Source organism: Lactuca virosa, chromosome 1, assembly GCF_052849685.1.
Source record: "Lactuca virosa cultivar CGN04683 chromosome 1, Lactuca_virosa_CGN04683_v6, whole genome shotgun sequence".
Taxonomy (NCBI): domain Eukaryota; kingdom Viridiplantae; phylum Streptophyta; class Magnoliopsida; order Asterales; family Asteraceae; genus Lactuca; species Lactuca virosa.
The window spans coordinates 263,693,748-263,712,647 of NC_136426.1; the positions used below are offsets into that span (position 1 = coordinate 263,693,748).

At 47.3% G+C, this 18,900-nt stretch overlaps 54 non-coding genes across 54 annotated transcripts; all 54 read left to right on the forward strand.

The window, feature by feature from the left end:
- Window positions 1-196: 196 nt before the first annotated feature.
- On the forward strand, window positions 197-315 carry LOC145146961 (5S ribosomal RNA). The gene has a single exon (XR_013727881.1). It is a non-coding gene; the product is annotated as a 5S ribosomal RNA (ribosomal RNA).
- Window positions 316-549: 234 nt separating this feature from the next.
- LOC145144054 (5S ribosomal RNA) lies at window positions 550-668 on the forward strand. The gene has a single exon (XR_013725075.1). It is a non-coding gene; the product is annotated as a 5S ribosomal RNA (ribosomal RNA).
- Window positions 669-897: 229 nt separating this feature from the next.
- LOC145151924 (5S ribosomal RNA) lies at window positions 898-1,016 on the forward strand. The gene has a single exon (XR_013732467.1). It is a non-coding gene; the product is annotated as a 5S ribosomal RNA (ribosomal RNA).
- A 226-nt stretch (window positions 1,017-1,242) lies between these two features.
- Window positions 1,243-1,361, forward strand: LOC145153296 (5S ribosomal RNA). Its single transcript, XR_013733813.1, has one exon. It is a non-coding gene; the product is annotated as a 5S ribosomal RNA (ribosomal RNA).
- Window positions 1,362-1,580: 219 nt separating this feature from the next.
- LOC145143733 (5S ribosomal RNA) lies at window positions 1,581-1,699 on the forward strand. Its single transcript, XR_013724763.1, has one exon. It is a non-coding gene; the product is annotated as a 5S ribosomal RNA (ribosomal RNA).
- A 228-nt stretch (window positions 1,700-1,927) lies between these two features.
- Window positions 1,928-2,046, forward strand: LOC145151925 (5S ribosomal RNA). The gene has a single exon (XR_013732468.1). It is a non-coding gene; the product is annotated as a 5S ribosomal RNA (ribosomal RNA).
- Window positions 2,047-2,275: 229 nt separating this feature from the next.
- Window positions 2,276-2,394, forward strand: LOC145151926 (5S ribosomal RNA). Its single transcript, XR_013732469.1, has one exon. It is a non-coding gene; the product is annotated as a 5S ribosomal RNA (ribosomal RNA).
- A 230-nt stretch (window positions 2,395-2,624) lies between these two features.
- LOC145146162 (5S ribosomal RNA) lies at window positions 2,625-2,743 on the forward strand. Its single transcript, XR_013727110.1, has one exon. It is a non-coding gene; the product is annotated as a 5S ribosomal RNA (ribosomal RNA).
- Window positions 2,744-2,973: 230 nt separating this feature from the next.
- LOC145151928 (5S ribosomal RNA) lies at window positions 2,974-3,092 on the forward strand. Its single transcript, XR_013732471.1, has one exon. It is a non-coding gene; the product is annotated as a 5S ribosomal RNA (ribosomal RNA).
- Window positions 3,093-3,318: 226 nt separating this feature from the next.
- On the forward strand, window positions 3,319-3,437 carry LOC145147325 (5S ribosomal RNA). The gene has a single exon (XR_013728232.1). It is a non-coding gene; the product is annotated as a 5S ribosomal RNA (ribosomal RNA).
- Window positions 3,438-3,661: 224 nt separating this feature from the next.
- Window positions 3,662-3,780, forward strand: LOC145155683 (5S ribosomal RNA). Its single transcript, XR_013736112.1, has one exon. It is a non-coding gene; the product is annotated as a 5S ribosomal RNA (ribosomal RNA).
- Window positions 3,781-4,012: 232 nt separating this feature from the next.
- Window positions 4,013-4,131, forward strand: LOC145149002 (5S ribosomal RNA). Its single transcript, XR_013729863.1, has one exon. It is a non-coding gene; the product is annotated as a 5S ribosomal RNA (ribosomal RNA).
- A 232-nt stretch (window positions 4,132-4,363) lies between these two features.
- LOC145146948 (5S ribosomal RNA) lies at window positions 4,364-4,482 on the forward strand. The gene has a single exon (XR_013727868.1). It is a non-coding gene; the product is annotated as a 5S ribosomal RNA (ribosomal RNA).
- A 230-nt stretch (window positions 4,483-4,712) lies between these two features.
- LOC145151929 (5S ribosomal RNA) lies at window positions 4,713-4,831 on the forward strand. Its single transcript, XR_013732472.1, has one exon. It is a non-coding gene; the product is annotated as a 5S ribosomal RNA (ribosomal RNA).
- A 230-nt stretch (window positions 4,832-5,061) lies between these two features.
- LOC145146163 (5S ribosomal RNA) lies at window positions 5,062-5,180 on the forward strand. Its single transcript, XR_013727111.1, has one exon. It is a non-coding gene; the product is annotated as a 5S ribosomal RNA (ribosomal RNA).
- A 230-nt stretch (window positions 5,181-5,410) lies between these two features.
- LOC145151931 (5S ribosomal RNA) lies at window positions 5,411-5,529 on the forward strand. Its single transcript, XR_013732473.1, has one exon. It is a non-coding gene; the product is annotated as a 5S ribosomal RNA (ribosomal RNA).
- A 226-nt stretch (window positions 5,530-5,755) lies between these two features.
- LOC145147326 (5S ribosomal RNA) lies at window positions 5,756-5,874 on the forward strand. The gene has a single exon (XR_013728233.1). It is a non-coding gene; the product is annotated as a 5S ribosomal RNA (ribosomal RNA).
- Window positions 5,875-6,098: 224 nt separating this feature from the next.
- Window positions 6,099-6,217, forward strand: LOC145155684 (5S ribosomal RNA). Its single transcript, XR_013736113.1, has one exon. It is a non-coding gene; the product is annotated as a 5S ribosomal RNA (ribosomal RNA).
- Window positions 6,218-6,449: 232 nt separating this feature from the next.
- On the forward strand, window positions 6,450-6,568 carry LOC145149003 (5S ribosomal RNA). Its single transcript, XR_013729864.1, has one exon. It is a non-coding gene; the product is annotated as a 5S ribosomal RNA (ribosomal RNA).
- A 234-nt stretch (window positions 6,569-6,802) lies between these two features.
- Window positions 6,803-6,921, forward strand: LOC145146949 (5S ribosomal RNA). Its single transcript, XR_013727869.1, has one exon. It is a non-coding gene; the product is annotated as a 5S ribosomal RNA (ribosomal RNA).
- A 230-nt stretch (window positions 6,922-7,151) lies between these two features.
- Window positions 7,152-7,270, forward strand: LOC145151932 (5S ribosomal RNA). Its single transcript, XR_013732474.1, has one exon. It is a non-coding gene; the product is annotated as a 5S ribosomal RNA (ribosomal RNA).
- A 226-nt stretch (window positions 7,271-7,496) lies between these two features.
- On the forward strand, window positions 7,497-7,615 carry LOC145147328 (5S ribosomal RNA). The gene has a single exon (XR_013728234.1). It is a non-coding gene; the product is annotated as a 5S ribosomal RNA (ribosomal RNA).
- A 224-nt stretch (window positions 7,616-7,839) lies between these two features.
- On the forward strand, window positions 7,840-7,958 carry LOC145155685 (5S ribosomal RNA). Its single transcript, XR_013736114.1, has one exon. It is a non-coding gene; the product is annotated as a 5S ribosomal RNA (ribosomal RNA).
- Window positions 7,959-8,191: 233 nt separating this feature from the next.
- On the forward strand, window positions 8,192-8,310 carry LOC145146962 (5S ribosomal RNA). The gene has a single exon (XR_013727882.1). It is a non-coding gene; the product is annotated as a 5S ribosomal RNA (ribosomal RNA).
- A 233-nt stretch (window positions 8,311-8,543) lies between these two features.
- On the forward strand, window positions 8,544-8,662 carry LOC145144055 (5S ribosomal RNA). The gene has a single exon (XR_013725076.1). It is a non-coding gene; the product is annotated as a 5S ribosomal RNA (ribosomal RNA).
- A 229-nt stretch (window positions 8,663-8,891) lies between these two features.
- Window positions 8,892-9,010, forward strand: LOC145151933 (5S ribosomal RNA). The gene has a single exon (XR_013732475.1). It is a non-coding gene; the product is annotated as a 5S ribosomal RNA (ribosomal RNA).
- A 226-nt stretch (window positions 9,011-9,236) lies between these two features.
- Window positions 9,237-9,355, forward strand: LOC145147272 (5S ribosomal RNA). The gene has a single exon (XR_013728179.1). It is a non-coding gene; the product is annotated as a 5S ribosomal RNA (ribosomal RNA).
- A 219-nt stretch (window positions 9,356-9,574) lies between these two features.
- On the forward strand, window positions 9,575-9,693 carry LOC145143734 (5S ribosomal RNA). Its single transcript, XR_013724764.1, has one exon. It is a non-coding gene; the product is annotated as a 5S ribosomal RNA (ribosomal RNA).
- Window positions 9,694-9,922: 229 nt separating this feature from the next.
- LOC145151934 (5S ribosomal RNA) lies at window positions 9,923-10,041 on the forward strand. Its single transcript, XR_013732476.1, has one exon. It is a non-coding gene; the product is annotated as a 5S ribosomal RNA (ribosomal RNA).
- A 230-nt stretch (window positions 10,042-10,271) lies between these two features.
- Window positions 10,272-10,390, forward strand: LOC145140427 (5S ribosomal RNA). The gene has a single exon (XR_013722169.1). It is a non-coding gene; the product is annotated as a 5S ribosomal RNA (ribosomal RNA).
- A 230-nt stretch (window positions 10,391-10,620) lies between these two features.
- Window positions 10,621-10,739, forward strand: LOC145139443 (5S ribosomal RNA). Its single transcript, XR_013721912.1, has one exon. It is a non-coding gene; the product is annotated as a 5S ribosomal RNA (ribosomal RNA).
- Window positions 10,740-10,970: 231 nt separating this feature from the next.
- Window positions 10,971-11,089, forward strand: LOC145146828 (5S ribosomal RNA). Its single transcript, XR_013727754.1, has one exon. It is a non-coding gene; the product is annotated as a 5S ribosomal RNA (ribosomal RNA).
- A 230-nt stretch (window positions 11,090-11,319) lies between these two features.
- On the forward strand, window positions 11,320-11,438 carry LOC145143848 (5S ribosomal RNA). The gene has a single exon (XR_013724879.1). It is a non-coding gene; the product is annotated as a 5S ribosomal RNA (ribosomal RNA).
- A 222-nt stretch (window positions 11,439-11,660) lies between these two features.
- LOC145154075 (5S ribosomal RNA) lies at window positions 11,661-11,779 on the forward strand. The gene has a single exon (XR_013734559.1). It is a non-coding gene; the product is annotated as a 5S ribosomal RNA (ribosomal RNA).
- Window positions 11,780-12,010: 231 nt separating this feature from the next.
- LOC145154076 (5S ribosomal RNA) lies at window positions 12,011-12,129 on the forward strand. Its single transcript, XR_013734560.1, has one exon. It is a non-coding gene; the product is annotated as a 5S ribosomal RNA (ribosomal RNA).
- Window positions 12,130-12,359: 230 nt separating this feature from the next.
- LOC145155652 (5S ribosomal RNA) lies at window positions 12,360-12,478 on the forward strand. The gene has a single exon (XR_013736081.1). It is a non-coding gene; the product is annotated as a 5S ribosomal RNA (ribosomal RNA).
- A 230-nt stretch (window positions 12,479-12,708) lies between these two features.
- LOC145154676 (5S ribosomal RNA) lies at window positions 12,709-12,827 on the forward strand. Its single transcript, XR_013735139.1, has one exon. It is a non-coding gene; the product is annotated as a 5S ribosomal RNA (ribosomal RNA).
- A 233-nt stretch (window positions 12,828-13,060) lies between these two features.
- On the forward strand, window positions 13,061-13,179 carry LOC145147114 (5S ribosomal RNA). Its single transcript, XR_013728028.1, has one exon. It is a non-coding gene; the product is annotated as a 5S ribosomal RNA (ribosomal RNA).
- Window positions 13,180-13,410: 231 nt separating this feature from the next.
- On the forward strand, window positions 13,411-13,529 carry LOC145140432 (5S ribosomal RNA). The gene has a single exon (XR_013722170.1). It is a non-coding gene; the product is annotated as a 5S ribosomal RNA (ribosomal RNA).
- Window positions 13,530-13,760: 231 nt separating this feature from the next.
- On the forward strand, window positions 13,761-13,879 carry LOC145145271 (5S ribosomal RNA). The gene has a single exon (XR_013726252.1). It is a non-coding gene; the product is annotated as a 5S ribosomal RNA (ribosomal RNA).
- A 230-nt stretch (window positions 13,880-14,109) lies between these two features.
- LOC145148801 (5S ribosomal RNA) lies at window positions 14,110-14,228 on the forward strand. The gene has a single exon (XR_013729668.1). It is a non-coding gene; the product is annotated as a 5S ribosomal RNA (ribosomal RNA).
- A 231-nt stretch (window positions 14,229-14,459) lies between these two features.
- On the forward strand, window positions 14,460-14,578 carry LOC145154225 (5S ribosomal RNA). Its single transcript, XR_013734708.1, has one exon. It is a non-coding gene; the product is annotated as a 5S ribosomal RNA (ribosomal RNA).
- Window positions 14,579-14,800: 222 nt separating this feature from the next.
- Window positions 14,801-14,919, forward strand: LOC145154311 (5S ribosomal RNA). The gene has a single exon (XR_013734788.1). It is a non-coding gene; the product is annotated as a 5S ribosomal RNA (ribosomal RNA).
- A 231-nt stretch (window positions 14,920-15,150) lies between these two features.
- On the forward strand, window positions 15,151-15,269 carry LOC145154077 (5S ribosomal RNA). Its single transcript, XR_013734561.1, has one exon. It is a non-coding gene; the product is annotated as a 5S ribosomal RNA (ribosomal RNA).
- Window positions 15,270-15,499: 230 nt separating this feature from the next.
- Window positions 15,500-15,618, forward strand: LOC145151935 (5S ribosomal RNA). Its single transcript, XR_013732477.1, has one exon. It is a non-coding gene; the product is annotated as a 5S ribosomal RNA (ribosomal RNA).
- A 230-nt stretch (window positions 15,619-15,848) lies between these two features.
- Window positions 15,849-15,967, forward strand: LOC145140441 (5S ribosomal RNA). Its single transcript, XR_013722172.1, has one exon. It is a non-coding gene; the product is annotated as a 5S ribosomal RNA (ribosomal RNA).
- Window positions 15,968-16,197: 230 nt separating this feature from the next.
- Window positions 16,198-16,316, forward strand: LOC145139449 (5S ribosomal RNA). Its single transcript, XR_013721914.1, has one exon. It is a non-coding gene; the product is annotated as a 5S ribosomal RNA (ribosomal RNA).
- Window positions 16,317-16,550: 234 nt separating this feature from the next.
- LOC145144463 (5S ribosomal RNA) lies at window positions 16,551-16,669 on the forward strand. Its single transcript, XR_013725472.1, has one exon. It is a non-coding gene; the product is annotated as a 5S ribosomal RNA (ribosomal RNA).
- A 230-nt stretch (window positions 16,670-16,899) lies between these two features.
- Window positions 16,900-17,018, forward strand: LOC145151936 (5S ribosomal RNA). The gene has a single exon (XR_013732478.1). It is a non-coding gene; the product is annotated as a 5S ribosomal RNA (ribosomal RNA).
- A 224-nt stretch (window positions 17,019-17,242) lies between these two features.
- LOC145144397 (5S ribosomal RNA) lies at window positions 17,243-17,361 on the forward strand. Its single transcript, XR_013725405.1, has one exon. It is a non-coding gene; the product is annotated as a 5S ribosomal RNA (ribosomal RNA).
- Window positions 17,362-17,592: 231 nt separating this feature from the next.
- Window positions 17,593-17,711, forward strand: LOC145151937 (5S ribosomal RNA). The gene has a single exon (XR_013732479.1). It is a non-coding gene; the product is annotated as a 5S ribosomal RNA (ribosomal RNA).
- Window positions 17,712-17,938: 227 nt separating this feature from the next.
- LOC145151938 (5S ribosomal RNA) lies at window positions 17,939-18,057 on the forward strand. The gene has a single exon (XR_013732480.1). It is a non-coding gene; the product is annotated as a 5S ribosomal RNA (ribosomal RNA).
- A 230-nt stretch (window positions 18,058-18,287) lies between these two features.
- On the forward strand, window positions 18,288-18,406 carry LOC145154677 (5S ribosomal RNA). Its single transcript, XR_013735140.1, has one exon. It is a non-coding gene; the product is annotated as a 5S ribosomal RNA (ribosomal RNA).
- A 231-nt stretch (window positions 18,407-18,637) lies between these two features.
- Window positions 18,638-18,756, forward strand: LOC145144398 (5S ribosomal RNA). The gene has a single exon (XR_013725406.1). It is a non-coding gene; the product is annotated as a 5S ribosomal RNA (ribosomal RNA).
- Window positions 18,757-18,900: the final 144 nt, after the last annotated feature.

The window sequence follows — 18,900 nt, forward strand, 5'->3', positions numbered from 1 at the left end:
ACATGCGGTTTTTTTTTTTGTTTTTTTTTTCTTTCTTGCTATTTCTATGCTCGGGTGGCCTCCGCTTCATGGTTGATGGTCTTCGTATTTTTGGAACGGAGTTGATCGGTCACGTGGGTCCCACGCCTCGCGTACGAAAACAAAGGAGGTTCTGCGTCTTTTAAGACATACAAGCAATAAGCATGGATAGTATTTCGGGTGCGATCATACCAGCAGTAATGCACCGGATCCTATCAGAACTCCGCAGTTAAGCGTGCTTGGGCGAGAGTAGTACTAGGATGGGTGACCCCCTGGGAAGTCCTCGTGTTGCACCCCCCTTTTTCGTTGTCCGTTTGCGTTTTTTTAAATTTTACGTGCGGTTTTTTTTTTGTTTTTTTTTTTTTCTTTCTTGCTATTTCTATGCTCGGGTGGCCTCCGTTTCATGGTTCATGGTCTTCGTATTTTTGGAACGGAGCCGATCGGTCACGTGGGTCCCACGCCTCGCGTACGAAAACAAAGGAGGTTTTGCGTCTTTTAAGACATACAAGCAATAAGCATGGATAGTATTTCGGGTGCGATCATACCAGCACTAATGCACCGGATCCCATCAGAACTCCGCACTTAAGCGTGCTTGGGCGAGAGTAGTACTAGGATGGGTGACCCCCTGGGAAGTCCTCGTGTTGCACCCCCCTTTTTCGTTGTCCGTTTGCGTTTTTTTAGATTTTACGTGCGGTTTTTTTTTTGTTTTTTTTCTTTCTTGCTATTTCTATGCTCGGGTGGCCTCCGCTTCATGGTTGATGGTTTTCGTATTTTTGGAACGGAGCCGATCGGTCACGTGGGTTCCACGCCTCGCGTACGAAAACAAAGGAGGTTCTGCGTCTTTTAAGACATAAAAGCAATAAGCATGGATAGTATTTCGGGTGCGATCATACCAGCACTAATGCACCGGATCCCATCAGAACTCCGCAGTTAAGCGTGCTTGGGCGAGAGTAGTACTAGGATGGGTGACCCCCTGGGAAGTCCTCGTGTTGCACCCCCCCTTTTTCGTTGTCCGTTTGCGTTTTTTTAGATTTTACGTGCGGTTTTTTTTGTTTTTTTTTCTTGCTATTTCTATGCTCGGGTGGCCTCCGTTTCATGGTTCATGGTCTTCGTATTTTTGGAACGGAGCCGATCGGTCACGTGGGTCCCACGCCTCGCGTACGAAAACAAAGGAGGTTTTGTGTCTTTTGAAGACATACAAGCAATAAGCATGGACAATATTTCGGGTGCGATCATACCAGCACTAATGCACCGGATCCCATCAGAACTCCGCAGTTAAGCGTGCTTGGGCGAGAGTAGTACTAGGATGGGTGACCCCATGGGAAGTCCTCGTGTTGCACCCCCATTTTTCGTTGTCCGTTTGCGTTTTTTTAGATTTTACGTGCGGTTTTTTTTTCTTTCTTGCTATTTCTATGCTCGGGTGGCCTCCGCTTCATGGTTGATGGTCTTCGTATTTTTGGAACGGAGCTGATCGGTCACGTGGGTCCCACGCCTCGCGTACGAAAACAAAGGAGGTTCTGCGTCTTTTAAGACATACAAGCAATAAGCATGGATAATATTTCGGGTGCGATCATACCAGCACTAATGCACCGGATCCCATCAAAACTCCGCAGTTAAGCGTGCTTGGGCGAGAGTAGTACTAGGATGGGTGACCCCCTGGGAAGTCCTCGTGTTGCACCCCCTTTTTCGTTGTCCGTTTGCGTTTTTTTAGATTTTACGTGCGGTTTTTTTTTGTTTTTTTTTCTTTCTTGCTATTTCTATGCTCGAGTGGCCTCCGTTTCATGGTTCATGGTCTTCGTATTTTTGGAACGGAGCCGATCGGTCACGTGGGTCCCACGCCTCGCGTACGAAAACAAAGGAGGTTCTGCGTCTTTTAAGACATACAAACAATAAGCATGGATAGTATTTCGGGTGCGATCATACCAGCACTAATGCACCGGATCCCATCAGAACTCCGCAGTTAAGCGTGCTTGGGCGAGAGTAGTACTAGGATGGGTGACCCCCTGGGAAGTCCTCGTGTTGCACCCCCTTTTTCGTTGTCCGTTTGCGTTTTTTTAGATTTTACGTGCGGTTTTTTTTTTGTTTTTTTTTCTTTCTTGCTATTTCTATGCTCGGGTGGCCTCCGTTTCATGGTTCATGGTCTTCGTATTTTTGGAACGGAGCCGATCGGTCACGTGGGTCCCACGCCTCGCGTACGAAAACAAAGGAGGTTCTGCGTCTTTTAAGACATACAAGCAATAAGCATGGATAGTATTTCGGGTGCGATCATACCAGCACTAATGCACCGGATCCCATCAGAACTCCGCAGTTAAGCGTGCTTGGGCGAGAGTAGTACTAGGATGGGTGACCCCCTGGGAAGTCCTCGTGTTGCACCCCCCTTTTTCGTTGTCCGTTTGCGTTTTTTTAGATTTTACGTGCGGTTTTTTTTTTGTTTTTTTTTCTTTCTTGCTATTTCTATGCTCGGGTGGCCTCCGTTTCATGGTTCATGGTCTTCGTATTTTTGGAACGGAGCCGATCGGTCACGTGGGTCCCACGCCTCGCGTACGAAAACAAAGGAGGTTCTGCGTCTTTTAAGACATACAAGCAATAAGTATGGATAGTATTTCGGGTGCGATCATACCAGCACTAATGCACCGGATCCTATCAGAACTCCGCAGTTAAACGTGCATGGGCGAGAGTAGTACTAGGATGGGTGACCCCCTGGGAAGTCCTCGTGTTGCACCCCCCTTTTTCGTTGTCCGTTTGCGTTTTTTTAGATTTTACGTGCGGTTTTTTTTTTGTTTTTTTTTCTTTCTTGCTATTTCTATGCTCGGGTGGCCTCCGTTTCATGGTTCATGGTCTTCGTATTTTTGGAACGGAGCCGATCGGTCACGTGGGTCCCACGCCTCGCGTACGAAAACAAAGGAGGTTCTGCGTCTTTTAAGACATACAAGCAATAAGCATGGATAGTATTTCGGGTGCGATCATACCAGCACTAATGCACCGGATCCCATCAGAACTCCGCAGTTAAGCGTGCTTGGGCGAGAGTAGTACTAGGATGGGTGACCCCCTGGGAAGTCCTCGTGTTGCACCCCCCCTTTTTCGTTGTCCGTTTGCGTTTTTTTAGATTTTACGTGCGTTTTTTTTTTGTTTTTTTTTCTTGCTATTTCTATGCTCGGGTGGCCTCCGTTTCATGGTTCATGGTCTTCGTATTTTTGGAACGGAGCCGATCGGTCACGTGGGTCCCACGCCTCGCGTACGAAAACAAATGAGGTTCTGTGTCTTTTAAGACATACAAGCAATAAGCATGGACAGTATTTCGGGTGCGATCATACCAGCTCTGATGCACCGGATCCCATCAAAACTCCGCAGTTAAGCGTGCTTGGGCGAGAGTAGTACTAGGATGGGTGACCCCATGGGAAGTCCTCGTGTTGCACCCCCCTTTTTCGTTGTCCGTTTGCGTTTTTTAGATTTTACGTGCGGTTTTTTTTTGTTTTTTTTTCTTGCTATTTCTATGCTCGGGTGGCCTCCGTTTCATGGTTCATGGTCTTCGTATTTTTGGAACGGAGCCGATCGGTCACGTGGGTCCCACGCCTCGCGTACGAAAACAAAGGAGGTTCTGTGTCTTTTAAGACATAAAAGCAATAAGCATGGACAGTATTTCGGGAGCGATCATACCAGCACTAATGCACCGGATCCCATCAGAACTCCGCAGTTAAGCGTGCTTGGGCGAGAGTAGTACTAGGATGGGTGACCCCATGGGAAGTCCTCGTGTTGCACCCCCCTTTTTCGTTGTCCGTTTGCGTTTTTTTAGATTTTACATGCGGTTTTTTTTTTTTGTTTTTTTTTCTTTCTTGCTATTTCTATGCTCGGGTGGCCTCCGCTTCATGGTTGATGGTCTTCGTATTTTTGGAACGGAGTTGATCGGTCACGTGGGTCCCACGCCTCGCGTACGAAAACAAAGGAGGTTCTGCGTCTTTTAAGACATACAAGCAATAAGCATGGATAGTATTTCGGCTGCGATCATACCAGCAGTAATGCACCGGATCCTATCAGAACTCCGCAGTTAAGCGTGCTTGGGCGAGAGTAGTACTAGGATGGGTGACCCCCTGGGAAGTCCTCGTGTTGCACCCCCCTTTTTCGTTGTCCGTTTGCGTTTTTTTAAATTTTACGTGCGGTTTTTTTTTTGTTTTTTTTTTTCTTTCTTGCTATTTCTATGCTCGGGTGGCCTCCGTTTCATGGTTCATGGTCTTCGTATTTTTGGAACGGAGCCGATCGGTCACGTGGGTCCCACGCCTCGCGTACGAAAACAAAGGAGGTTTTGCGTCTTTTAAGACATACAAGCAATAAGCATGGATAGTATTTCGGGTGCGATCATACCAGCACTAATGCACCGGATCCCATCAGAACTCCGCACTTAAGCGTGCTTGGGCGAGAGTAGTACTAGGATGGGTGACCCCCTGGGAAGTCCTCGAGTTGCACCCCCCTTTTTCGTTGTCCGTTTGCGTTTTTTTAGATTTTACGTGCGGTTTTTTTTTTGTTTTTTTTTCTTTCTTGCTATTTCTATGCTCGGGTGGCCTCCGTTTCATGGTTCATGGTCTTCGTATTTTTGGAACGGAGCCGATCGGTCACGTGGGTCCCACGCCTCGCGTACGAAAACAAAGGAGGTTCTGCGTCTTTTAAGACATACAAGCAATAAGCATGGATAGTATTTCGGGTGCGATCATACCAGCACTAATGCACCGGATCCCATCAGAACTCCGCAGTTAAGCGTGCTTGGGCGAGAGTAGTACTAGGATGGGTGACCCCCTGGGAAGTCCTCGTGTTGCACCCCCCTTTTTCGTTGTCCGTTTGCGTTTTTTTAGATTTTACGTGCGGTTTTTTTTTTGTTTTTTTTTCTTTCTTGCTATTTCTATGCTCGGGTGGCCTCCGTTTCATGGTTCATGGTCTTCGTATTTTTGGAACGGAGCCGATCGGTCACGTGGGTCCCACGCCTCGCGTACGAAAACAAAGGAGGTTCTGCGTCTTTTAAGACATACAAGCAATAAGTATGGATAGTATTTCGGGTGCGATCATACCAGCACTAATGCACCGGATCCTATCAGAACTCCGCAGTTAAACGTGCATGGGCGAGAGTAGTACTAGGATGGGTGACCCCCTGGGAAGTCCTCGTGTTGCACCCCCCTTTTTCGTTGTCCGTTTGCGTTTTTTTAGATTTTACGTGCGGTTTTTTTTTTGTTTTTTTTTCTTTCTTGCTATTTCTATGCTCGGGTGGCCTCCGTTTCATGGTTCATGGTCTTCGTATTTTTGGAACGGAGCCGATCGGTCACGTGGGTCCCACGCCTCGCGTACGAAAACAAAGGAGGTTCTGCGTCTTTTAAGACATACAAGCAATAAGCATGGATAGTATTTCGGGTGCGATCATACCAGCACTAATGCACCGGATCCCATCAGAACTCCGCAGTTAAGCGTGCTTGGGCGAGAGTAGTACTAGGATGGGTGACCCCCTGGGAAGTCCTCGTGTTGCACCCCCCCTTTTTCGTTGTCCGTTTGCGTTTTTTTAGATTTTACGTGCGTTTTTTTTTTGTTTTTTTTTCTTGCTATTTCTATGCTCGGGTGGCCTCCGTTTCATGGTTCATGGTCTTCGTATTTTTGGAACGGAGCCGATCGGTCACGTGGGTCCCACGCCTCGCGTACGAAAACAAATGAGGTTCTGTGTCTTTTAAGACATACAAGCAATAAGCATGGACAGTATTTCGGGTGCGATCATACCAGCTCTGATGCACCGGATCCCATCAAAACTCCGCAGTTAAGCGTGCTTGGGCGAGAGTAGTACTAGGATGGGTGACCCCATGGGAAGTCCTCGTGTTGCACCCCCCTTTTTCGTTGTCCGTTTGCGTTTTTTAGATTTTACGTGCGGTTTTTTTTTGTTTTTTTTTCTTGCTATTTCTATGCTCGGGTGGCCTCCGTTTCATGGTTCATGGTCTTCGTATTTTTGGAACGGAGCCGATCGGTCACGTGGGTCCCACGCCTCGCGTACGAAAACAAAGGAGGTTCTGTGTCTTTTAAGACATAAAAGCAATAAGCATGGACAGTATTTCGGGAGCGATCATACCAGCACTAATGCACCGGATCCCATCAGAACTCCGCAGTTAAGCGTGCTTGGGCGAGAGTAGTACTAGGATGGGTGACCCCATGGGAAGTCCTCGTGTTGCACCCCCCTTTTTCGTTGTCCGTTTGCGTTTTTTTAGATTTTACATGCGGTTTTTTTTTTTTGTTTTTTTTTCTTTCTTGCTATTTCTATGCTCGGGTGGCCTCCGCTTCATGGTTGATGGTCTTCGTATTTTTGGAACGGAGTTGATCGGTCACGTGGGTCCCACGCCTCGCGTACGAAAACAAAGGAGGTTCTGCGTCTTTTAAGACATACAAGCAATAAGCATGGATAGTATTTCGGCTGCGATCATACCAGCAGTAATGCACCGGATCCTATCAGAACTCCGCAGTTAAGCGTGCTTGGGCGAGAGTAGTACTAGGATGGGTGACCCCCTGGGAAGTCCTCGTGTTGCACCCCCCTTTTTCGTTGTCCGTTTGCGTTTTTTTAAATTTTACGTGCGGTTTTTTTTTTGTTTTTTTTTTTTTCTTTCTTGCTATTTCTATGCTCGGGTGGCCTCCGTTTCATGGTTCATGGTCTTCGTATTTTTGGAACGGAGCCGATCGGTCACGTGGGTCCCACGCCTCGCGTACGAAAACAAAGGAGGTTTTGCGTCTTTTAAGACATACAAGCAATAAGCATGGATAGTATTTCGGGTGCGATCATACCAGCACTAATGCACCGGATCCCATCAGAACTCCGCACTTAAGCGTGCTTGGGCGAGAGTAGTACTAGGATGGGTGACCCCCTGGGAAGTCCTCGAGTTGCACCCCCCTTTTTCGTTGTCCGTTTGCGTTTTTTTAGATTTTACGTGCGGTTTTTTTTTTGTTTTTTTTTCTTTCTTGCTATTTCTATGCTCGGGTGGCCTCCGTTTCATGGTTCATGGTCTTCGTATTTTTGGAACGGAGCCGATCGGTCACGTGGGTCCCACGCCTCGCGTACGAAAACAAAGGAGGTTCTGCGTCTTTTAAGACATACAAGCAATAAGCATGGATAGTATTTCGGGTGCGATCATACCAGCACTAATGCACCGGATCCCATCAGAACTCCGCAGTTAAGCGTGCTTGGGCGAGAGTAGTACTAGGATGGGTGACCCCCTGGGAAGTCCTCGTGTTGCACCCCCCCTTTTTCGTTGTCCGTTTGCGTTTTTTTAGATTTTACGTGCGTTTTTTTTTTGTTTTTTTTTCTTGCTATTTCTATGCTCGGGTGGCCTCCGTTTCATGGTTCATGGTCTTCGTATTTTTGGAACGGAGCCGATCGGTCACGTGGGTCCCACGCCTCGCGTACGAAAACAAATGAGGTTCTGTGTCTTTTAAGACATACAAGCAATAAGCATGGACAGTATTTCGGGTGCGATCATACCAGCTCTGATGCACCGGATCCCATCAAAACTCCGCAGTTAAGCGTGCTTGGGCGAGAGTAGTACTAGGATGGGTGACCCCATGGGAAGTCCTCGTGTTGCACCCCCCTTTTTCGTTGTCCGTTTGCGTTTTTTAGATTTTACGTGCGGTTTTTTTTTGTTTTTTTTTCTTGCTATTTCTATGCTCGGGTGGCCTCCGTTTCATGGTTCATGGTCTTCGTATTTTTGGAACGGAGCCGATCGGTCACGTGGGTCCCACGCCTCGCGTACGAAAACAAAGGAGGTTCTGTGTCTTTTAAGACATAAAAGCAATAAGCATGGACAGTATTTCGGGAGCGATCATACCAGCACTAATGCACCGGATCCCATCAGAACTCCGCAGTTAAGCGTGCTTGGGCGAGAGTAGTACTAGGATGGGTGACCCCATGGGAAGTCCTCGTGTTGCACCCCCCTTTTTCGTTGTCCGTTTGCGTTTTTTTAGATTTTACATGCGGTTTTTTTTTTTTTGTTTTTTTTTCTTTCTTGCTATTTCTATGCTCGGGTGGCCTCCGCTTCATGGTTGATGGTCTTCGTATTTTTGGAACGGAGTTGATCGGTCACGTGGGTCCCACGCCTCGCGTACGAAAACAAAGGAGGTTCTGCGTCTTTTAAGACATACAAGCAATAAGCATGGATAGTATTTCGGGTGCGATCATACCAGCAGTAATGCACCGGATCCTATCAGAACTCCGCAGTTAAGCGTGCTTGGGCGAGAGTAGTACTAGGATGGGTGACCCCCTGGGAAGTCCTCGTGTTGCACCCCCCTTTTTCGTTGTCCGTTTGCGTTTTTTTAAATTTTACGTGCGGTTTTTTTTTTGTTTTTTTTTTTTCTTTCTTGCTATTTCTATGCTCGGGTGGCCTCCGTTTCATGGTTCATGGTCTTCGTATTTTTGGAACGGAGCCGATCGGTCACGTGGGTCCCACGCCTCGCGTACGAAAACAAAGGAGGTTTTGCGTCTTTTAAGACATACAAGCAATAAGCATGGATAGTATTTCGGGTGCGATCATACCAGCACTAATGCACCGGATCCCATCAGAACTCCGCACTTAAGCGTGCTTGGGCGAGAGTAGTACTAGGATGGGTGACCCCCTGGGAAGTCCTCGTGTTGCACCCCCCTTTTTCGTTGTCCGTTTGCGTTTTTTTAGATTTTACGTGCGGTTTTTTTTTTGTTTTTTTTCTTTCTTGCTATTTCTATGCTCGGGTGGCCTCCGCTTCATGGTTGATGGTTTTCGTATTTTTGGAACGGAGCCGATCGGTCACGTGGGTTCCACGCCTCGCGTACGAAAACAAAGGAGGTTCTGCGTCTTTTAAGACATAAAAGCAATAAGCATGGATAGTATTTCGGGTGCGATCATACCAGCACTAATGCACCGGATCCCATCAGAACTCCGCAGTTAAGCGTGCTTGGGCGAGAGTAGTACTAGGATGGGTGACCCCCTGGGAAGTCCTCGTGTTGCACCCCCCCTTTTTCGTTGTCCGTTTGCGTTTTTTTAGATTTTACGTGCGGTTTTTTTTGTTTTTTTTTCTTGCTATTTCTATGCTCGGGTGGCCTCCGTTTCATGGTTCATGGTCTTCGTATTTTTGGAACGGAGCCGATCGGTCACGTAGGTCCCACGCCTCGCGTACGAAAACAAAGGAGGTTTTGTGTCTTTTGAAGACATACAAGCAATAAGCATGGACAATATTTCGGGTGCGATCATACCAGCACTAATGCACCGGATCCCATCACAACTCCGCAGTTAAGCGTGCTTGGGCGAGAGTAGTACTAGGATGGGTGACCCCATGGGAAGTCCTCGTGTTGCACCCCCATTTTTCGTTGTCCGTTTGCGTTTTTTTAGATTTTACGTGCGGTTTTTTTTTCTTTCTTGCTATTTCTATGCTCGGGTGGCCTCCGCTTCATGGTTGATGGTCTTCGTATTTTTGGAACGGAGCTGATCGGTCACGTGGGTCCCACGCCTCGCGTACGAAAACAAAGGAGGTTCTGCGTCTTTTAAGACATACAAGCAATAAGCATGGATAGTATTTCGGGTGCGATCATACCAGCACTAATGCACCGGATCCCATCAAAACTCCGCAGTTAAGCGTGCTTGGGCGAGAGTAGTACTAGGATGGGTGACCCCCTGGGAAGTCCTCGTGTTGCACCCCCCTTTTTCGTTGTCCGTTTGCGTTTTTTTAGATTTTACGTGCGGTTTTTTTTTGTTTTTTTTTCTTTCTTGCTATTTCTATGCTCGAGTGGCCTCCGTTTCATGGTTCATGGTCTTCGTATTTTTGGAACGGAGCCGATCGGTCACGTGGGTCCCACGCCTCGCGTACGAAAACAAAGGAGGTTCTGCGTCTTTTAAGACATACAAGCAATAAGCATGGATAGTATTTCGGGTGCGATCATACCAGCACTAATGCACCGGATCCCATCAGAACTCCGCAGTTAAGCGTGCTTGGGCGAGAGTAGTACTAGGATGGGTGACCCCCTGGGAAGTCCTCGTGTTGCACCCCCCTTTTTCGTTGTCCGTTTGCGTTTTTTTAGATTTTACGTGCGGTTTTTTTTTTGTTTTTTTTTCTTTCTTGCTATTTCTATGCTCGGGTGGCCTCCGTTTCATGGTTCATGGTCTTCGTATTTTTGGAACGGAGCCGATCGGTCACGTGGGTCCCACGCCTCGCGTACGAAAACAAAGGAGGTTCTGCGTCTTTTAAGACATACAAGCAATAAGCATGGATAGTATTTCGGGTGCGATCATACCAGCACTAATGCACCGGATCCCATCAGAACTCCGCAGTTAAGCGTGCTTGGGCGAGAGTAGTACTAGGATGGGTGACCCCCTGGGCAGTCCTCGTGTTGCACCCCCCTTTTTCGTTGCCTGTTTGCGTTTTTTTTAGATTTTACGTGCGGTTTTTTTTTGTTTTTTTTTCTTTCTTGCTATTTCTATGCTCGGGTGGCCTCCGCTTCATGGTTCATGGTTTTCGTATTTTTGGAACGGAGCCGATCGGTCACGTGGGTCCCACGCCTCGCTTACGAAAACAAAGGAGGTTCTGCGTCTTTTAAAACATAAAAGCAATAAGCATGGATAGTATTTCGGGTGCGATCATACCAGCACTAATGCACCGGATCCCATCAGAACTCCGCAGTTAAGCGTTCTTGGGCGAGAGTAGTACTAGGATGGGTGACCCCCTGGGAAGTCCTCGTGTTGCACCCCCCCTTTTTCGTTGCCCGTTTGCGTTTTTTTAGATTTTACGTGCGGTTTTTTTTTGTTTTTTTTTTCTTTCTTGCTATTTCTATGCTCGGGTGGCCTCCGCTTCATGGTTCATGGTTTTCGTATTTTTGGAACGGAGCCGATCGGTCTCGTGGGTCCCACGCCACGCGTACGAAAACAAAGGAGGTTCTGCGTCTTTTAAGACATAAAAGCAATAAGCATGGATAATATTTCGGGTGCGATCATACCGGCACTAATGCACCGGATCCCATCAGAAGTCCGCAGTTAAGCGTGCTTGGGCGAGACTAGTACTAGGATGGGTGACCCCCTGAGAAGTCCTCGTGTTGCACCCCTTTTTTCGTTGCCCGTTTGCGTTTTTTTAGATTTTACATGCGGTTTTTTTTTTGTTTTTTTTTTCTTTCTTGCTATTTCTATGCTCGGGTGGCCTCCGCTTCATGGTTCATGGTTTTCGTATTTTTGGAACGGAGCCGATCGGTCTCGTGGGTCCCACGCCTCGCGTACGAAAACAAAGGAGGTTCTGCGTCTTTTAAGACATAAAAGCAATAAACATGGATAGTATTTCGGGTGCGATCATAGCAGCACTAATGCACCGGATCCCATCAGAACTCCGCAGTTAAGCGTGCTTGGGCGAGAGTAGTACTAGGATGGGTGACCCCCTGGGAAGTCCTCGTGTTGCACCCCCCTTTTTCGTTGCCTGTTTGCGTTTTTTTTAGATTTTACGTGCGGTTTTTTTTTTTCTTTCTTGCTGTTTCTATGCTCGGGTGGCCTCCGCTTCATGGTTGATGGTTTTCGTATTTTTGGAACGGAGCCGATCGGTCACGTGGGTCCCACGCCTCGCGTACGAAAACAAAGGAGGTTCTGCGTCTTTTAAGACATAAAAGCAATAAGCATGGATAGTATTTCGGGTGCGATCATACCAGCACTAATGCACCGGATCCCATCAGAACTCCGCAGTTAAGTGTGCTTGGGCGAGAGTAGTACTAGGATGGGTGACCCCCTGGGAAGTCCTCGTGTTGCACCCCCCTTTTTCGTTGCCCGTTTGCGTTTTTTTAGATTTTACGTGCGGTTTTTTTTTTTGTTTTTTTTTCTTTCTTGCTATTTCTATGCTCGGGTGGCCTCCGCTTCATGGTTCATGGTTTTCGTATTTTTGCAACGGAGCCGATCGGTCACGTGGGTCCCACGCCTCGCGTACGAAAACAAAGGAGGTTCTGAGTCTTTTAAGATATAAAAGCAATAAGCATGGATAGTATTTCGGGTGCGATCATACCAGCACTAATGCACCGGATCCCATCAGAACTCCGCAGTTAAGTGTGCTTGGGCGAGAGTAGTACTAGGATGGGTGACCCCCTGGGAAGTCCTCGTGTTGCACCCCCCTTTTTCGTTGCCTGTTTGCGTTTTTTTTAGATTTTACGTGCGGTTTTTTTTTGTTTTTTTTTCTTTCTTGCTATTTCTATGCTCGGGTGGCCTCCGCTTCATGGTTCATGGTTTTCGTATTTTTGGAACGGAGCCGATCGGTCACGTGGGTCCCACGCCTCGCTTACGAAAACAAAGGAGGTTCTGCGTCTTTTAAGACATAAAAGCAATAAGCATGGATAGTATTTCGGGTGCGATCATACCAGCACTAATGCACCGGATCCCATCAGAACTCCGCAGTTAAGCGTGCTTGGGCGAGAGTAGTACTAGGACGGGTGACCCCCTGGGAAGTCCTCGTGTTGCACCCCTTTTTTCGTTGCCCGTTTGCGTTTTTTTAGATTTTACGTGCGGTTTTTTTTTTGTTTTTTTTTTCTTTCTTGCTATTTCTATGCTCGGGTGGCCTCCGCTTCATGGTTCATGGTTTTCGTATTTTTGGAACGGAGCCGATCGGTCTCGTGGGTCCCACGCCTCGCGTACGAAAACAAAGGAGGTTCTGCGTCTTTTAAGACATAAAAGCAATAATCATGAATAGTATTTCGGGTGCGATCATACCAGCACTAATGCACCGGATCCCATCAGAACTCCGCAGTTAAGTGTGCTTGGGCGAGAGTAGTACTAGGATGGGTGACCCCGTGGGAAGTCCTCGTGTTGCACCCCCCTTTTTCGTTGTCCGTTTGCGTTTTTTTTAGATTTTACGTGCTGTTTTTTTTTTTGTTTTTTTTTTCTTTCTTGCTGTTTCTATGCTCGGGTGGCCTCCGCTTCATGGTTGATGGTTTTCGTATTTTTGGAACGGAGCCAATCGGTCACGTGGGTCCCACGCCTCGCGTACGAAAACAAAGGGGGTTCTGCGTCTTTTAAGACATAAAAGCAATAAGCATGGATAGTATTTCGGGTGCGATCATACCAGCACTAATGCACCGGATCCCATCAGAACTCCGCAGTTAAGCGTGCTTGTGCGAGAGTAGTACTAGGAAGGGTGACCCCCTGGGAAGTCCTCGTGTTGCACCCCCCTTTTTCGTTGCCTGTTTGCGTTTTTTTTAGATTTTACGTGCGGTTTTTTTTTGTTTTTTTTTTCTTTCTTGCTATTTCTATGCTCGGGTGGCCTCCGCTTCATGGTTCATGGTTTTCGTATTTTTGGAACGGAGCCGATCGGTCACGTGGGTCCCACGCCTCGCTTACGAAAACAAAGGAGGTTCTGCGTCTTTTAAAACATAAAAGCAATAAGCATGGATAGTATTTCGGGTGCGATCATACCAGCACTAATGCACCGGATCCCATCAGAACTCCGCAGTTAAGCGTGCTTGGGCGAGAGTAGTACTAGGATGGGTGACCCCCTGGGCAGTCCTCGTGTTGCACCCCTCTTTTTCGTTGCCTGTTTGCGTTTTTTTTTAGATTTTACATGCGGTTTTTTTTTGTTTTTTTTTCTTTCTTGCTATTTCTATGCTCGGGTGGCCTCCGCTTCATGGTTCATGGTTTTCGTATTTTTGGAACGGAGCCGATCGGTCACGTGGGTCCTACGCCTCGCTTACGAAAACAAAGGAGGTTCTGCGTCTTTTAAAACATAAAAGCAATAAGCATGGATAGTATTTCGGGTGCGATCATACCAGCACTAATGCACCGGATCCCATCAGAACTCCGCAGTGAAGCGTTCTTGGGCGAGAGTAGTACTAGGATGGGTGACCCCCTGGGAAGTCCTCGTGTTGCACCCCCCCTTTTTCGTTGCCCGTTTGCGTTTTTTTAGATTTTACGTGCGGTTTTTTTTTGTTTTTTTTTCTTTCTTGCTATTTCTATGCTCGGGTGGCCTCCGCTTCATGGTTCATGGTTTTCGTATTTTTGGAACGGAGCCGATCGGTCTCGTGGGTCCCACGCCACGCGTACGAAAACAAAGGAGGTTTTGCGTCTTTTAAGACATAAAAGCAATAAGCATGGATAATATTTCGGGTGCGATCATACCGGCACTAATGCACCGGATCCCATCAGAAGTCCGCAGTTAAGCGTGCTTGGGCGAGAGTAGTACTAGGATGGGTGACCCCCTGGGAAGTCCTCTTGTTGCACCCCTTTTTTCGTTGCCCGTTTGCGTTTTTTTAGATTTTACATGCGTTTTTTTTTTTGTTTTTTTTTTTCTTTCTTGCTATTTCTATGCTCGGGTGGCCTCCGCTTCATGGTTCATGGTTTTCGTATTTTTGGAACGGAGCCGATCGGTCTCGTGGGTCCCACGCCTCGCGTACGAAAACAAAGGAGGTTCTGCGTCTTTTAAGACATAAAAGCAATAAACATGGATAGTATTTCGGGTGCGATCATACCAGCACTAATGCACCGGATCCCATCAGAACTCCGCAGTTAAGCGTGCTTGGGCGAGAGTAGTACTAGGATGGGTGACCCCCTGGGAAGTCCTTGTGTTGCACCCCCCTTTTTCGTTGCCTGTTTGCGTTTTTTTTAGATTTTACGTGCGGTTTTTTTTTTTCTTTCTTGCTGTTTCTATGCTCGGGTGGCCTCCGCTTCATGGTTCATGGTTTTCGTATTTTTGGAACGGAGCCGATCGGTCACGTGGGTCCCACGCCTCGCGTACGAAAACAAAGGAGGTTCTGCGTCTTTTAAGACATAAAAGCAATAAGCATGGATAGTATTTCGGGTGCGATCATACCAGCACTAATGCACCGGATCCCATCAGAACTCCGTAGTTAAGTGTGCTTGGGCGAGAGTAGTACTAGGATGGGTGACCCCCTGGGAAGTCCTCGTGTTGCACCCCCCTTTTTCGTTGCCCGTTTGCGTTTTTTTAGATTTTACGTGCGGTTTTTTTTTTTGTTTTTTTTTCTTTCTTGCTATTTCTATGCTCGGGTGGCCTCCGCTTCATGGTTCATGGTTTTCGTATTTTTGCAACGGAGCCGATCGATCACGTGGGTCCCACGCCTCGCGTACGAAAACAAAGGAGGTTCTGCGTCTTTTAAGATATAAAAGCAATAAGCATGGATAGTATTTCGGGTGCGATCATACCAGCACTAATGCACCGGATCCCATCAGAACTCCGCAGTTAAGTGTGCTTGGGCGAGAGTAGTACTAGGATGGGTGACCCCCTGGGAAGTCCTCGTGTTGCACCCCCCTTTTTCGTTGCCTGTTTGCGTTTTTTTTAGATTTTACGTGCGGTTTTTTTTTGTTTTTTTTTCTTTCTTGCTATTTCTATGCTCGGGTGGCCTCCGCTTCATGGTTCATGGTTTTCGTATTTTTGGAACGGAGCCGATCGGTCACGTGGGTCCCACGCCTCGCTTACAAAAACAAAGGAGGTTCTGCGTCTTTTAAGACATAAAAGCAATAAGCATGGATAGTATTTCGGGTGCGATCATACCAGCACTAATGCACCGGATCCCATCAGAACTCCGCAGTTAAGCGTGCTTGGGCGAGAGTAGTACTAGGATGGGTGACCCCCTGGGAAGTCCTCGTGTTGCACCCCCCTTTTTCGTTGCCTGTTTGCGTTTTTTTTAGATTTTACGTGCGGTTTTTTTTTGTTTTTTTTTCTTTCTTGCTATTTCTATGCTCGGGTGGCCTCCGCTTCATGGTTCATGGTTTTCGTATTTTTGGAATGGAGCCGATCGGTCACGTGGGTCCCACGCCTCGCTTACGAAAACAAAGGAGGTTCTGCGTCTTTTAAAACATAAAAGCAATAAGCATGGATAGTATTTCGGGTGCGATCATACCAGCACTAATGCACCGGATCCCATCAGAACTCCGCAGTTAAGCGTGCTTGGGCGAGAGTAGTACTAGGATGGGTGACCCCCTGGGCAGTCCTCGTGTTGCACCCCCCTTTTTCGTTGCCTGTTTGCGTTTTTTTTAGATTTTACGTGCGGTTTTTTTTTGTTTTTTTTTCTTTCTTGCTATTTCTATGCTCGGGTGGCCTCCGCTTCATGGTTCATGGTTTTCGTATTTTTGGAACGGAGCCGATCGGTCACGTGGGTCCCACGCCTCGCTTACGAAAACAAAGGAGGTTCTGCGTCTTTTAAAACATAAAAGCAATAAGCATGGATAGTATTTCGGGTGCGATCATACCAGCACTAATGCACCGGATCCCATCAGAACTCCGCAGTTAAGCGTTCTTGGGCGAGAGTAGTACTAGGATGGGTGACCCCCTGGGAAGTCCTCGTGTTGCACCCCCCCCCCCCTTTTCGTTGCCCGTTTGCGTTTTTTTAGATTTTACGTGCGGTTTTTTTTTGTTTTTTTTTCTTTCTTGCTATTTCTATGCTCGGGTGGCCTCCGCTTCATGGTTCATGGTTTTCGTATTTTTGGAACGGAGCCGATCGGTCTCGTGGGTCCCACGCCACGCGTACGAAAACAAAGGAGGTTCTGCGTCTTTTAAGACATAAAAGCAATAAGCATGGATAATATTTCGGGTGCGATCATACCGGCACTAATGCACCGGATCCCATCAGAAGTCCGCAGTTAAGCGTGCTTGGGCGAGAGTAGTACTAGGATGGGTGACCCCCTGGGAAGTCCTCGTGTTGCACCCCTTTTTTCGTTGCCCGTTTGCGTTTTTTTAGATTTTACATGCGGTTTTTTTTTTGTTTTTTTTTTCTTTCTTGCTATTTCTATGCTCGGGTGGCCTCCGCTTCATGGTTCATGGTTTTCGTATTTTTGGAACGGAGCCGATCGGTCTCGTGGGTCCCACGCCTCGCGTACGAAAACAAAGGAGGTTCTGCGTCTTTTAAGACATAAAAGCAATAAACATGGATAGTATTTCGGGTGCGATCATACCAGCACTAATGCACCGGATCCCATCAGAACTCCGCAGTTAAGCGTGCTTGGGCGAGAGTAGTACTAGGATGGGTGACCCCCTGGGAAGTCCTCGTGTTGCACCCCCCTTTTTCGTTGCCTGTTTGCGTTTTTTTTAGATTTTACGTGCGGTTTTTTTTTTTTTCTTTCTTGCTGTTTCTATGCTCGGGTGGCCTCCGCTTCATAGTTGATGGTTTTCGTATTTTTGGAACGGAGCCGATCGGTCACGTGGGTCCCACGCCTCGCGTACGAAAACAAAGGATGTTCTGCGTCTTTTAAGACATAAAAGCAATAAGCATGGATAGTATTTCGGGTGCGATCATACCAGCACTAATGCACCGGATCCCATCAGAACTCCGCAGTTAAGCGTGCTTGTGCGAGAGTAGTACTAGGATGGGTGACCCCCTGGGAAGTCCTCGTGTTGCACCCCCCTTTTTCGTTGCCTGTTTGCGTTTTTTTTAGATTTTACGTGCGGTTTTTTTTTGTTTTTTTTTTCTTTCTTGCTATTTCTATGCTCGGGTGGCCTCCGCTTCATGGTTCATGGTTTTCGTATTTCTGGAACGGAGCCGATCGGTCACGTGGGTCCCACGCCTCGCTTACGAAAACAAAGGAGGTTCTGCGTCTTTTAAGACATAAAAGCAATAAGCATGGATAGTATTTCGGGTGCGATCATACCAGCACTAATGCACCGGATCCCATCAGAACTCCGCAGTTAAGCGTGCTTGGGCGAGAGTAGTACTAGGATGGGTGACCCCCTGGGAAGTCCTCGTGTTGCACCCCCCTTTTTCGTTGCCTGTTTGCGTTTTTTTTAGATTTTACGTGCGGTTTTTTTTTGTTTTTTTTTTCTTGCTATTTCTATGCTCGGGTGGCCTCCGCTTCATGGTTCATGGTTTTCGTATTTTTGGAACGGAGCCGATCGGTCACGTGGGTCCCACGCCTCGCTTACGAAAACAAAGGAGGTTCTGCGTCTTTTAAAACATAAAAGCAATAAGCATGGATAGTATTTCGGGTGCGATCATACCAGCACTAATGCACCGGATCCCATCAGAACTCCGCAGTTAAGCGTGCTTGGGCGAGAGTAGTACTAGGATGGGTGACCCCCTGGGAAGTCCTCGTGTTGCACCCCTTTTTTCGTTGCCCGTTTGCGTTTTTTTAGATTTTACGTGCGGTTTTTTTTTTGTTTTTTTTTTCTTTCTTGCTATTTCTATGCTCGGGTGGCCTCCGCTTCATGGTTCATGGTTTTCGTATTTTTGGAACGGAGCCGATCGGTCTCGTGGGTCCCACGTCTCGCGTACGAAAACAAAGGAAGTTCTGCGTCTTTTAAGACATAAAAGCAATAATCATGAATAGTATTTCGGGTGCGATCATACCAGCACTAATGCACCGGATCCCATCAGAACTCCGCAGTTAAGTGTGCTTGGGCGAGAGTAGTACTAGGATGGGTGACCCCGTGGGAAGTCCTCGTGTTGCACCCCCCTTTTTCGTTGTCCGTTTGCGTTTTTTTTAGATTTTACGTGCTGTTTTTTTTTTGTTTTTTTTTCTTTCTTGCTGTTTCTATGCTCGGGTGGCCTCCGCTTCATGGTTGATGGTTTTCGTATTTTTGGAACGGAGCCAATCGGTCACGTGGGTCCCACGCCTCGCGTACGAAAACAAAGGGGGTTCTGCGTCTTTTAAGACATAAAAGCAATAAGCATGGATAGTATTTCGGGTGCGATCATACCAGCACTAATGCACCGGATCCCATCAGAACTCCGCAGTTAAGCGTGCTTGTGCGAGAGTAGTACTAGGATGGGTGACCCCCTGGGAAGTCCTCGTGTTGCACCCCCCTTTTTCGTTGCCTGTTTGCGTTTTTTTTAGATTTTACGTGCGGTTTTTTTTTGTTTTTTTTTTCTTTCTTGCTATTTCTATGCTCGGGTGGCCTCCGCTTCATGGTTCATGGTTTTCGTATTTCTGGAACGGAGCCGATCGG